The 14,224-nt window shown below is 38.9% G+C and overlaps 1 long non-coding RNA gene across 1 annotated transcript in view; it reads right to left on the bottom strand.

Annotated features, from left to right (window-relative positions):
• Positions 1 to 13,013, bottom strand: part of LOC143664561 (uncharacterized) — a 40,989-nt gene extending 27,976 nt beyond the window's left edge. The window contains exons 1-2 of the long non-coding RNA XR_013166511.1: positions 12,653 to 13,013; positions 10,234 to 10,348 (exon numbers count right to left, since the gene is read on the bottom strand). This is a non-coding gene — a long non-coding RNA (uncharacterized LOC143664561). The remainder of the gene's footprint in view (positions 1 to 10,233; positions 10,349 to 12,652) is intronic.
• Positions 13,014 to 14,224: the final 1,211 nt, after the last annotated feature.

The raw sequence follows: 14,224 nt of genomic DNA, 5'->3' as shown, positions 1-14,224 counted from the left end.
ATTTATCCATGGAGGAAGGTGGCACTCAGCTGCAGTACAAACAAGAGAACATCCCAGATGGTGTGCAAAGTATTTTGGATTTTGCCAAACATGTTTTCCCCTAATTTAAAATTCCCTGTTTATTTTAAGTGCAATGTAATCCACATGTCCCTGGTCAAATAACTGTTGGAAAAGGAAATGGGAAAAAAAAGGGGAAATTCCCACCTATCAGCTCTGAGAGAGATGGCATGCGTTACGTGTGTGCTAACAAAGCAGACTCTGGATTAAGAGGAGGACGAGTCATGAGTCCTTGTCCTGTGACTTTCCTCTCCCACTCATCAATCACTCAATCATGTTTATTGGACCCTCACTAACTTCACACTCAACAAGGCACTGTGGCGAGTATTGAAGGATCAAATGTGGTCCCTGTCCTGAATTAGATTAGAGGTTGACGGATGTTTTCTATAAAGGCCCAGATAGTAGATATTTTCAGTGTTGTGGGCCAGGTGGTCTCTGCTGCAATTAGTCATCTCTGCTGTCATAGCATGAAAGCAGACATAATCAAGACATAAACAAAAGGCATGGTCGTGTTCCAATCAAACTTTATTTACCCACCCCCCAAAAGGAAGTCTTGCTGACCCCTAGATTAGATTATACCCGGGCAGACTGCACGATCTCAGATGACCATCTGGGGAGTGGATAACTCACTGCTAATAGATGAAGAGGCTGGCCTCCACTACCCATTTGGTAGGAGTTCAGTGATAGGAGACATCAGGGGCCTACTACTGTATCTTCCATATTGGATACAAATGCCAGTTTCATTATTTGTTAGCTCTGTGATTTAAGACAAGTTACTAAAGCTCTCAAAGCCTCAGCTTGTTCATCTTTTAATGGGGATAATAACATATCAGAATTGAATGAGTCACTATGTGTAAACTCTCCATGTAGTGACTGGCACCCAGTACAAAGCTTCTGTTCAAAGTGGTTAAAAGCAGACTTTGGGGCCAGGGGTCCATGGTTTTGCTGCTCTGCCACTTAATCCTTTAGACCCAGGTCAACAAACTTTTTCTGTAAAGGGCCAGATAGCAAATATTGTAGGTTTTGCAGGCCAAATACAGTCTCTGTCATAAATTGATTTTTTCTTTCTTTTTTTTTAACAACCCTTCAAAAATGTATAAACCATTCTTAGCTGGAAGCCATAAAAAACAGGCTGTGGGCTGCATTTGGCCCACGGGCTGCAGTTAGCTGATCCCCTGTCTAGACCAGGGGCTACCAAAAGGAATAGTGTGTGCCACATATGTGGAGTATGAACGTAAAATATTAACTTTTCTGATAGCCATATAATTAGACACAATAAAAAGAAGCAGGTGAAGTTAATTTTAATAATAAATTTTGTTTCACCTGTTACATTCAAAATATCATCTCAAAAAGTAATCAATTTTAAACATTAATGAGATATTTTGCATTCTTTTTTTTTCTATACCATCATCCATTACCAAAACATTTCCATTGTCCCATATGAAAACACTGTATATTTTAAGCCTTAATTCCGTATTTCCTATTCCTGCCCTACCTTGGTAAGCCATATTCTAGATTCTGAATCTAAGAGTTTGTTTATTTGACTTATTTCACATCAGTCAGGTCATACATTATTTGTCCCTTTGTGTCTTGCTTATTTTACTCAACATGATCTCATCCGGGTTCATCCATTTGTTGCATATATCAGAATGTCATCCCTTTTTAGGGTAGAATAATATTCCATTGCATGCATGTACTACATTTTGTTTAGATAAACATCAGTCATTGGTTGATGGACACTTAGGTTGCTTCCATCTTGGAATTGTGAATAATGCTGCTATTGGTGTCCAAATGTCTGTTTATGTCCCTGTTTTCAGTTCTTTTGGGTATATTCCTAGAAGTGCGATTGCTGGGTAATATGGATATTCTGTATTTAACTTTGTGAGGAACAGCCAAACTGTCTTCCATAGTGGCTGCCAGCATTTTATATTTTCACCAGCAATGAATGAGTGTTTCTATGTCTCCACATCCTCTCCAACGCTTGTAATTTTCTACTTTTCAAAACAGTAGTCATTCTAGTGGGTGTGAAATGGTATCTCACTGTGGTTTTGATTTCTATTTCCCTGAGGGCTAATGAGGTTGAGCATTTTTTCATGTGCTTTTTGGCCATTTGTATATCTTTAAAGAAATATCGATGCAAGTCTTTTGTCCATATTTGAATTTGGTTGTTTGTCTTTTGGTGGTTGAATTGAAGAATTTCTTTGTGTATTCTAGATATTAAACCCTTATCAGATATGCGACTTCCAAATATTTCCCCCCATTATATAGGTTGTTGTTTACTTTCATGATAAAGTCCTTCGATATTCAAAAGTTTTAAATTTTGATGAGGTCCCACTTATCTATTTTTTTTTTATTTCTCATGCTTTTGATATAAAATCTAAGAAATCATTACCTAACAGAAGGTCATGAAGATGCTTCCCCATGTTCTCTTCTAGGTGTTTTCTAGTTCTGGTTCTTATATTTATATTTAGAATTTTGGTCCATTTTTATTTGATTTTCGTATGTGATGTGAAATAGGGATCTACCTTCATTCTTTTGCAAGTAAAGATCCAATTTTCCCAGCACCATTTGTTGAAGAGATTGTTCTTTCCCAATTGAGTGGTTTTTGTTCTCTGGTCAAAAATCAGTTGACCAGAGAACCATAAATGTGAGAGTTGAGCACTGAGCTCTCAATTTGATTCCATTGGTCTGAATGTCTGCCCTTGTGCCAGTACTATGCTGTTTGGATTGCTGTGGCTTTGTAATAAGTTTTAAGATTGGGAAGTGTGAGTCCTCCAACTTCATTCTTCTTTTTCAAGAAGGTTTTGACTGTTTGGGGTTCCTTACCCTTCCATATAAATTAGATGATTAGCTTTTCCATTTCTGCAACAAAGGTTGCTGGAATTTTGATTTGGATTGCATTGAATCTGTAAATTGCTTTGGGTTGAACTGACATCTTAACAATAATCTGCCAATCCATGAGCATGGAATGTCCTTCCATTTATTATGTCTTCTTTAATGTTGTTCAGCAATGTTTTGTAGTTTTCTGTTGTACAAGCCCTTTACATCCTTGGTTAGATTTATCCTAGATACTTGTTTCTTTTGGTTGCTACTACGAGCAATTTTTTTTCTTGATATCTTCTGATTTTTCACTACTAGGATATAGAAAAATTGTTGATTTTGGGGTGTTGATCTTGCAACTTGCTATTTTGCTGAATTCATTAATTAGCTCTATGAGCTTTGTTGTCATTTTTTTTCCTTTTTTAGTATAGTCTTTGAACTCTTTGTGTGTAATTTATATTTATGGCACATCTCAAGTGCTCAAAAGCCATACATGACTAATGGCTACTGTATTGGACAGTACAGTTCTAGACCTTAATTATTCTTTCTAAAATGAGTATAATGTTAGCACTTACTTTTTAGGGTCATTGGAAAGACTGAATGAGATAATGCACGTCATGCACTGAGCCCTCTGCCTGGCACAGAGTGCTCTTTGAATGCGTGCTACAATCTTACTAATAGGAATCATGTGAGTTGTAATAATGATAATGTTGATTTTGGGGGAAGAGTCTGTATTTCTTTCTTCCTTCTGGGAAAAAATATCTCAATTTGTGATTAGAGTTCCTTTTATCATTCCTGGTTGTTCCTCTGAAATCTCAGCCTTTTAAGACACTGAAAACACATAAGGGGCATGACAACTAACAAGGAAAGAGTCACAGCACACACCCCTCTGGGACACTATGGGTGTCAGCATCACCCATTCTTTTCCAAACACTTTGCATCTAGCCCAGTGCTCCAGGAGAGGCCCTTTGCTTCTCTGCCATGTGTATATATGTATGTGTGTACATGTTTTCCCTTAGGCCGGCACCATTTTGAATTCTGTTTTCTCTATTTGGGTATCCTTTTCAGCATTCCATGCAATTTTCCAGGAGAAGAAGGACCTAGGTTTTTGGGGAGAGGCATTCTGAATATCTTGGGAAGTCCCACAATTGAGCAAAGGACTCTAGGGTCATCTCCCTGCCCCTGAAAAACTGTGCTTTACTGAATAATCTTCTCTGATTTGATCTCTTGTATAGTCAAATGCAAGGCGATCCAATTTCTGCTTCTTGAAGTTGAATGAAGTGGGAATGGATCATTTCCTTAGTGGGGAAGGATCGCCACATGCCAAAGAGCTGCTCAGGTTCACAGAGAAAGCCAAATTAGAGGATAGAGAGAATATTTCTAGACTGAATATACAAAAAATTCTTTCTACTTGAGGTCGTCTGGTACAACAAATTGCCTTGATGATTTGGCCTGTATATTGAACAGCTCCAGGTCAGGGGTTGAATGACATCATCCACTTATGAAACCTAGTCCTCCATAAGGTCCCTCATTTAGCATTTTAAAGAAGTAAGTCTTTGGAGCCAAATACTTGCTCTGCCACTTACCAGCTGTGTAACATTGGGCTAACTACTCAACTTCTCTGAGCCTCATCTTTAAAGACGAATTTCCTCATCCTTAAACAGGATGACCATATGCTTTCAGATTGTAGGAAGGACTCAATTAGCTATCATTAGTTATTGGGCAGATTCAGTGATCTCAGACCTTGTGGTTAGCAGACACACACAAGTGCTAATTAATTATTATTCTCTTTTTTTTGAGTAAGATGGCTTCCTACTTTGGCCAATCTCCTTTCCTTCCTTCCCAATGCGGTGTCTTGGACTCACTCTTGCCCTCAGCATGCTTAGGGTCATGATTGGTTCCAAGATTCAAGATACTGCCAATGGCGATACTGGTTCACTGGTCCTAGGTGCTTAACCAAGATGAGTGGAGATGCAGAACTGGGGCCTGGTCTGGGAAGTACTACATACACACAAATACATTCTCTTTGCCATATAACTTATTCTCCAGACAAAGGAGCCCCCTAAATGAGCCAGAACATGTCTGATAGCAGAATTTACATGTTCAGATATGGCATTTCCCTGCTACTGCTGGAAATACAATAGTGCCCAAACAGGCGTACAGGGACTGATCCCCAGAACACATGATTTCCAAATCTTTCTGAGACCCTTCACTACTATTTGAAATTGAACCACTTGGGGAAGAGGAAATTGACTCACTTTGTAACATTCATAACTTTGGACCAATCTTGCTGCAAAGGATTGCATCTGGTCTGCATGGATGTAAAGTTAACCTTACTGATCCGGGGAAAGATTTTTTTCTCTATCAAAAAGGGCAGTATACTGTTACACTTACTAATATTTGCATTATTATTAAACAATGAGAATAAAAATTAATCAATAATGATGAATTTATACAATATCTTCCATGTTATATTAAGACTAAAAGGCAAGTTCATATAACTTTGGGTCAACAAAAAGCCAAACTTTGAATTAGCCAACCCTTTAACTAGAAGTTGAGGAATGTATCACTCCTCTAACTTCATCTACCCCTAAAATTCTCTTTATGCAAGTACAAAGAAAGATATTGCCTTTTTTTTTTCTCTAAAAGGCTAGCTAGTAATTATTTTAGGCTTTGTAGGCCATATGGTCTGTCTGGACTGAGTACTCAACTTTGTCATTGTAGTACAAAAACAGTCACAGATAATATGTAAATGAATGGGCATGGCTGTATGCCAATAAAACATTGTTTACAAAAACATGCAGCAGGCTGGATTTGGTCTCTGTAACTATAGTTTGCTGACCCCTGCTTTATTCCAAGAAATAAAAAAAAAAAGTGAATAAAAAATCACACAATTCCCAACAAATGGATTTCCATTATCTCTATATAGGGTAAACTAGTGAGAGTCCTAATGGGGAAAGAAACTAGGATTTAAAAGATTGGACAGCTCACTTATGAGAATGACACAATTTCATTTTTTCACTGGTACCATAAACATGAATGGTTCCAACCTCTAAGAAGGGGACAATTAGGGAAGGCATATTACTAACTTGAATAAAAGGTAGGAAATGTTCATTCATTCAACATGCATTTTTTGGAGACCTTTGTACATCATGTATAAAATATAGCACGTCAGCCTTCAGTGCTCAGACTAAGGAAGAGGTGCGTTGCTTTAATTTTCTTTGTGTGTTTGTTTTAAGGTATTCCTGGTTCTTCTAAAATCAGACCATGAAAAAAAAAAAAGGCAAAAAACTTAATACCAATTCTAATCTCAACTTTCCATAATGAGAGCCCAGAAGTATACATGGGAATAATTAAAACCAAAAAAATTAAAAATAATTTAAAAAGTTGGTTCTACTAGTGTTGTAACTGGGCACCGAGACCATATGACATAATTGGCACTCTTCTCCAAATGTCATCTGAATCCAGCATTCTGAAGCCCTTTCGTAACAACAACGAACATCTGCTCTAAAAAGAAGCCTTACACCCAGGCAAGAAGACTAGCCCAGAAGGGTGTTTGCTTAAAATGCAATAATGTGTTATTAATGGGTCAGATACCTACATTTGTGGCAATCATTACATAAACACAGGGTAGAGGACCGTAGGAAAAAGTTCATACCAATTAAAAAAAAATTCACAGAAAAGGCAGCCTTTAGATATTGGGAATAAGAGTTTCACTTAAGTTTTCCAGGGTTGGAGTTGAACATACATGAAAGGAATGATGATCCTGCTAGTGTTTTAGTATTATTATTTCTTCTTCTTCTTCAAGACTGCCTTACTTCAAGCAAGAGGTATTTATCAGCAAGTGGAAATCATTACTTTGGATTTTTATTCAGCACAACATTATACGGAAAAAAAAAAAGACTTCCAAGCTGACTGAATGCCATCATGTACTTTCCCCACGTTTTCTAAATTGAGCTCATCTATAAATTTACAGAAGCAGGATTCTAAGAACCCACCAACAAATTTTCCATGCCAGAGGATGCCCTTATTTTTCCAACACAAGCGTTTGAAAAGAGTTGCTTTATTTCCTCCTCAATTAAAAGAGAGAGGGACGGAAAGAGGGAGGAATGGAGGGAGGAAGAGAGGAAAGAAGAAAGAAAGAGAAAAGGAAAATTGTGAGTAAACTCTATATTCACAGGGATTAGCTTTTTTTTTAATGTTTCAAAAGTGGGATTCCAGTGTCTATATTCTCTCATTGGATGGAGAAGTTTAAATGGCAGTTGCCAAGTTCCGCTTTCCTTCCTTTATTTTCTGTGCTTTTTTGTAAGGAATGTTCGAAGATGGAGAGGGATAAATCACAGCAATGTAAAAAGTGTTACTTATCTCTAAGACAAACACCTTAGGGCTTAACTTATGTGCTGGTATGTTGATTCCCAAACTTTGACATTTTCATAACACTTTCACAGTATTTGTTAAATTCACATATCATTTGACTATTATTTACTTAATATTTTCCTTTAAAATATTTCTTCTTTTTAACTTAGATATGCATAGAAATGAGACTTTATATTATTGCTATTAATAGAAAATCATTATCACTTGCCATTAATGAGCTTACCACAAAAACACTTGAACAAAAAAATCTAAACCATGCTATTTGAATCTAGCTAAATGCATTTGCCTGTTGAAGGCTTTGTGTCAAAGCCTGCATTCTCTTTGAGGAAAAGGAGATGAGCAAGTTACAGAGATGCTGAAGACATTCCAGCACCAAACTAAGACATGCTCCCTGTCAGAACCAGAAAGGGTGACTGAGAGTTGAAAAAGGAATCTTTCTTTCAATGTGGTTTAACGTCAGTGTCGTAAAGCAAAGCTTTAAATACTGAAGAGGATTCGCCAGTGAAATGTGTCCCAAGACTTGTATACCATTAACAAGCTCATGCTCTTTAATACGTTTTAGACTTCAAAAAGTGCTTCCACATACGATATTCGATTTGGTCCTCATGATAAACCGATGATATGGATAGGACCATAATTATTAATTTCGTTCTACCGGAAATGAAGTTGCAAGACAAAAAATTTTCAGCTACATAGCAAGTCAGTGGCAAAGTTTAACCTAGAACTTGGGATTTTTTCTCCTTAAAAAAAATATATTGTGAAACATTTATTGATAGTACATCTATTATGTCTTGCATAATGAAAAGTTAGTTTTTCTTTAAAAAAAAAACACAAGGTCGCTTATTTCTGATTCAAAACTCGACTTGCTGTGTTCATCAATGCAGAGATTATTTGACCCTCCCAATTCTTTCCATTTCAGTAATTTACACTGATATGGAAATTGAAAGATGAGCAGCTGTGAAAAGGCTTGGAGCAGCAGCATTTAGGCTTTGGGCTCCTCCTCAAGTCCAGTGGTCTACAGAGGCAACTTTTACAAATGATGCTCTTTCTAATCTATGCATCACAACAAACCAGCTATTGCCAGTGAAAAAAGCTGAAACGTGTGGGTCTTTCGTGTCTAGTGCATCTTTCAGGACAATGATCTGGTGGCAGAGTAGGATTTTACGAAATTCCCTGAGGTCTCTAAGCTTTGATTCACATTGTGTCTCTACTGCAATAGCAATTCAGCCATTTAGAGTCTGGTAGGTTGCATTTACTAGAATGAGTACCGAACAAACTGATCACCAATCCAATTTGATTATCTTGTATTACTGAAATACCTCTGCCAAGTAAAATAGCCAATCTTAGTTATGATGATGGTAGAACTGGAGTGCCTACAGAGCAGAGGAGATGAACCATTAACTTGATCAGCTGTATAAACAAAGTTTCTGACCAGTGGAAAATGTTAGCCAATATCCAAGGCAACGGAAGGGCTTTAGATGAAAAATCAGAGAGGCTGCTAATGGAATATAACATGTCCCCAGACCCAGAGGGCAAAATAGGCAGAAGGCTCTTTCCCATATTTGGTTTAAGCATCAGTGAAAGAGTTTGCATTTAATCTGGTATCTGGCTGAAACCCAGTGGAGGGCACGCTATCAGAGGGAGGTGTTTTCTCATCTGCAGGCCTGCTCCTGAAATTACGTGGGTTCTAAATCTGAGCCACTATGTTAAAAGGCTCTGTTGTTCATGGTTGGAACCATATCAGATTTAGCAAGGAAAGCACAAAGTGGAATAAACATGTCTTGATCTTTCTGAATCTTGTTAATTTAGAGAGAGATCCAAAAATTGTGAGAACTGAAGTCATAGAGTTATTTACAATACATATGCCAATCTAGTTCGTCTGCAAAATACTGCAACTGTTAAGGGTTCTATGAAGGCTTATGTACAATTTGTAAGTTCTATTATTATGTAAACACTGGGTTCATTTGACTATATACAATTAGCGTACCTGTGGGCTACCATATGTATTTATTATCAAGTTGTTTACAGACAAGACTGTAAACCCTTTGAAGGCAGGGGTTCTCAGTCTGTCTCTTTTATGCCTCCGTTGCCAGAATCTCACACAGTACTTCATGTGATAGTCATTTAATACATTTGTATTTAATGAAATATGGTAGATTGCATACTGACTAACAAATCTTTCCATAACCCTTTGGTCTAAAGCATCAAATTAGGAGAAGGAGTAGATGTAAAATACCAGCTTGACACTAGCTGTGAAGATTAACTTGACTGGGAAGTTAATAAAGTAAGTCGCATATATTAGCACTAGTGCCACATAGCTCAGTCTTAGCGTTGTATTGTTTAAATTTTAAAAACTCAGTTAGTAGCTAAACTGCAGGATTAAGTATTTCTGTTGTTTACCTAGAGTATCTTAATGTATGGTAAATCATGTTGAAAATATTTTTGACCGACAGTCCTTCCCCAAACCTCTCTCCCCCCTTTTCTTCTTGCAAGAAATGACAAGACGCACAGTCTGTGTAGGGCTTCAATTCCTTCTCACCCTGACTCTATACTGGAGTTTAACTCAGCTCCTTCTTTAGTTTTACTTACTGGATTCGGCCCAACCAAAAAGATTCTGGAAACTAACTTAACAAGAATTAATCCTTTCTGGCTCAGAAAAAATAGGAAAGAAGCAAAATTGTATGCTCTCATACATAAATAATTTTTGTTCTTCTTACACAGGTAAATATGTCTAACTGCATCCTGGAGATTTCTTGGCCCTAAGACAGCATGTAAAGCCACACATGCTGGAATTTTTGAAGTCCTAGATCCAGCAAGTTATAACAGGCACACGTGCATATCACTAAGTTACATCTTTCTGTTTTAATATAGGAAGTAGCAGTGTAGGAAGAAAGAACAGTAAAATGCCACCATGGAAGTGGGGGAGCTGCCTCTATCTAGATCACACAATCTTTTCCTGAACATCCCCAAACGACTTACCTCATGGAGTGTGGAAGCTAGAGTGAAGATGTTTTTGGCAGATGCTTTCTTGTTCTATGTTTATCTCGTTTGGTGTTTGAACTTGAGCACATTCATTCTGGCTCATTCCCTAGCACTGAAAAAAAAAACATAACAAAACAGAAATTAGTGCAGTTGTTTAGTACTATAGAAGATTTAAACATTATTCCTCATTTTAATTTTTTATCTTAAAATAGCCATTTGCTCTACTATCTTAGAGACTAACGGAAAAAAATAAAATACTGCATTTGTTTGGCTTCCTCCGATTCTCATTTTCCTTCGACAATAAATCTGGTTAGAACCACAGACTGCTGTTATTCCTATTTGGTATTAGCTCTGGTTGGGTACAGATGATACCAAGAGATCTAGAGTCAGTTCCTTTAAGAACAGTAGTTCTCTACTAGGAGCAATTTTATCCAAGGGAGGTTTGGTTGTCAAGCTGGGGGGCAGCTGCTGGCATCCACAAGGTAGAGGCCTGGGATCCTACTGGGTGTCCTGCATTGCACAGGACAACCACACCCCACCCCTGACACAGAATTACCCAGCCCAAAATGTTAGTAATTAGAATAGTTTGAGAAATCCTGTTTTAAAAATATTTGATTCAGGAATATCAACTATATATCCCCTGGTTATCATCCATATATCCCCAGCCCTGGGATCTGGGGTGCAGCCATGATTGCTTTACAGGTAGAAATAGCTTCTATTTCCCACTAATATAGAGAGCTCACCTCGAATAAGCAAATTGTTCTAAAAGTTAATAAATTGATCAAAATTTCTTTCCTCTATTAATTGTGCCTGAAATTTACATAAATGGCCATGCCTTCATGTAAGAAATTTTTATAAAATTCAAGGAAGCCGTTCATTATTTACTTATCATGCATGTATTAAGTATATACTAGGCATTGATCAGTGTTTTCTGGCAGGAGTCACCTAACATATCATTTACGTATTAATTGTGAACTCATTTGCATTTTTCCCTTTGCCCAGAATACTCATTAACTATTGTTAAGGCAATATGTCTCTGCAGCTGAACAACTTAGGGCATCCTCCATAGCGCTGCCCATATGAGAAGCAGCTCAATTGCAAATACATGCAGTAATGTGTAGTCTTCGTCCTTAATTTAGTACCATCATTAGACTGGGTAAGAAAAATCCCTGTCCTGGGGGCCCTGTACTTTAGAGGATGGGGCCCTTTCCTCAGATCCATGGGCTCTTTTTCTAGATCACTCTTTGGATATCAGGCATCCTGGAGTTTTCTACCCAGCTGACTCTGAGCCCACCACCAGAGCCTGAAGAGGTGTGCTCCCCTGTCTGTTCTCCTGTGCAGAACTGTGCACAGATGTGCATCACAAGACCTTAGCAGGGGCAGCTCTTTTTAGTAGGATAGAGGATTGAACCCAGTCCTCTTGTCTAGAAACTTGTACACAAGGCCCCTTGCGATAGGGGACAGAACTGGGCACGTACAGATGATGGAGGATGACTGAGGACCAACACCATGCATCAATTCTCTTTATTTTTGTACATTCTGATGCAAATTCCAACGTGTCCAAGAATTCTAAATTAGGATGTAGCCTCCTAGGGTATGAAGATCTATTTGTCAAATTAGGGGGATAAAGTATTTTATTTAACAGTTAGTTGGTGTCATCAATTAAATCTCTGGACATATGGTACAGGGTATCTGTTTGTATTCTTGCCTCAAGTTAGGAGTAGACTTGATTGGGAGAGCAAACCACTGCTTATTTTCTCTGTGCAGAGCCCCTTGGGATTCAGGTCATGCATTTCCCAATTGGAATCACACAGACTGCACAGGAAATCTGTTTCAGCTGCTCTCCATGAAGACTGGCAATCTGCTAGGGACCATATTTTATGTAGCTTCAACTATAAGTCAGCTCATCTTAAACTTATCAGCATTTTTGTGGGATGGGGCAACAGATGAATAAATAGAAGATTATTTTTCCATAATTAGTTTGTTGAGGAGCTAACAGCAGGAGAGAACCATAGGATTGGTAGAAAGTTTGGGTCTGACAGAAGGACAGGGAGAGGTCTAGAGAAACGATGCTACTTTGGGAAGGGGGTGCCCTCAATAGCCAGTGAGACTGTACTGGACACATGGTGAGTAGAGAGGGCAAATATGGGAAAGGGGCTGGAAGGAGGGTAGTCACCAATATAGATGAATGAATGCATGCATGAATGAATGAGAAAGAAGAAAAGAAAATCAAGCCATCTTTTTTCCCTCCCATTCTCATTATTTCAGAGGTCTGCACAAGAATTAGATTCCTTCACTTCTTGTTCCACTTTGTAGCAGTTTTGACCTTGAGCAAGTTCCTTAACAATGCATCTGAGAAGTGGGGACCTCCTCCTTGCCCTGATTCTATCCTGAGGTCCGGGAAAAATGGAAGTACTTGCGAAGGGCTAAACTTGCATCCTAGATAGTGAAAATCCTCAAGATAGCTTCAGATTTTCCTTCTCAGGAGGAGGCACAGACAGTTCAAGGGAGACGGTTCCCAACTGTGGCTCACGTGGACTCCTCTTTCTCATTCAGATGGAAGTTTTGGACCAGACGGTCAAAGGTGAGAGGAGAGAGTGGAGGGAGGGCATCATAGGCAGCGGACGGGCTTCTGTTTCAAAACACTCAGGGACATCTGTAGAAACAAGCCTGCACCCAGAGACTGGTGGCCCTTGGCCATTACCCTACTAGTCTCCAAATCAGAGACATTCATTGACACATAGGCTTCCCAGCTCCCACTGAGGTCTGTGGGAGCCAACTGGCAGCCAGGCCAAGGCAAAACTTGGCCAGCCCTGTGACTAATTGCCTTTGTTTCCTCACAGTGGAGGTGGACCACAGACTATCAGAGCAGTAGGGGGGAGAGGAGCGGCTTCAACAGAGAGGGCAAAATTCCCTCTCCTTTGATCCCATCTCTTCCTTCCCCAGTGTCCAGGGTGTGCCTGGGAAAGGGTTTCTGTGTGTGAGCTGAAAAAAAAAAAGATATCTTTCCAAGAGAAAATTATACTGCTCAGAAAGTTAGTCATTAATGTAATGGTCTGAATCTACAATGAGAAAAAGATTGAAGCTGACATGATTTTTATCTTTGATATTATAGCTTCTGAAGTTGAGAAGTAATTACGTATGTTAATATTACATCCATTCGAGATTCAGTGAAGTTTTTTTTTTTATGACTCTTTCTTAATTAATCTTCCCTCTTCCCTCTCTCCATTCACAATGCAGGCAACAGTGGTGCAATTGATTGAAGGCGATTTGGAAGGAACAGGAGAGTCAGAAAGACTTCGTTTGAATGAGCAGAGTGACACTTGACTTGGGCATTTAGTAAACAAAGTAACCATTAACTGTTGAAAAAGATATGGTAGCAGGCAGTGTGTGAATGTTTTCACACACTTTTTCTCATTTGAGTGCTCATGGCAGCTCTGCCAGATATGAACTATTCTCATCTCTATTTTAGAGATGAGGAAACTGAGGCTGTCAATCTCCACAGCTAGGGCTGGTTGCACACAGCAGAGTGTCTCCTGAGGACACCGCTGCGTTTAGCCTCTGTAATATGGGAGCTGGTGGTGAAGATGGAGGTGGGGGCACTTGAGTGGGGTGGGGAGTGACCATTTTTACTGGGCTATAAATTATTCCACTTTCTCCATCACCCACCTTTCTTCTCACAGTCTAGGGCTACTGTATATCCCTGACTTTCTCTTTCCTACCTATAACCCCCCAAGAACCAAGTAACTTGAAAGCATTGGAAAAACAATATGTCACTCTGCTCTTCCTTCCTCAGCAGAATTCAGCAGTTCCAGAGCGATGGGGAGAATTTAAAAAGCAAGGAATCACGCCAGTGCCCTTCAACTTCAAATACAGGCACACAAGAGAATTGCCAAGGGTAAATCACAAAAAGCTGGGCAACTGTCCGTACGGTTTTAACTTCCCAGCAAACCAGGGACTCCACGGTGTAGACTGTTGACATTCCTGG

Source organism: Tamandua tetradactyla, chromosome 20 (assembly GCF_023851605.1).
Source record: "Tamandua tetradactyla isolate mTamTet1 chromosome 20, mTamTet1.pri, whole genome shotgun sequence".
In the NCBI taxonomy this organism is placed as follows: Eukaryota; Metazoa; Chordata; class Mammalia; order Pilosa; family Myrmecophagidae; genus Tamandua; species Tamandua tetradactyla.
The sequence above is the reverse complement of the archived record's forward strand: the minus strand, read 5'-3'. Positions and strand labels throughout refer to the sequence as shown.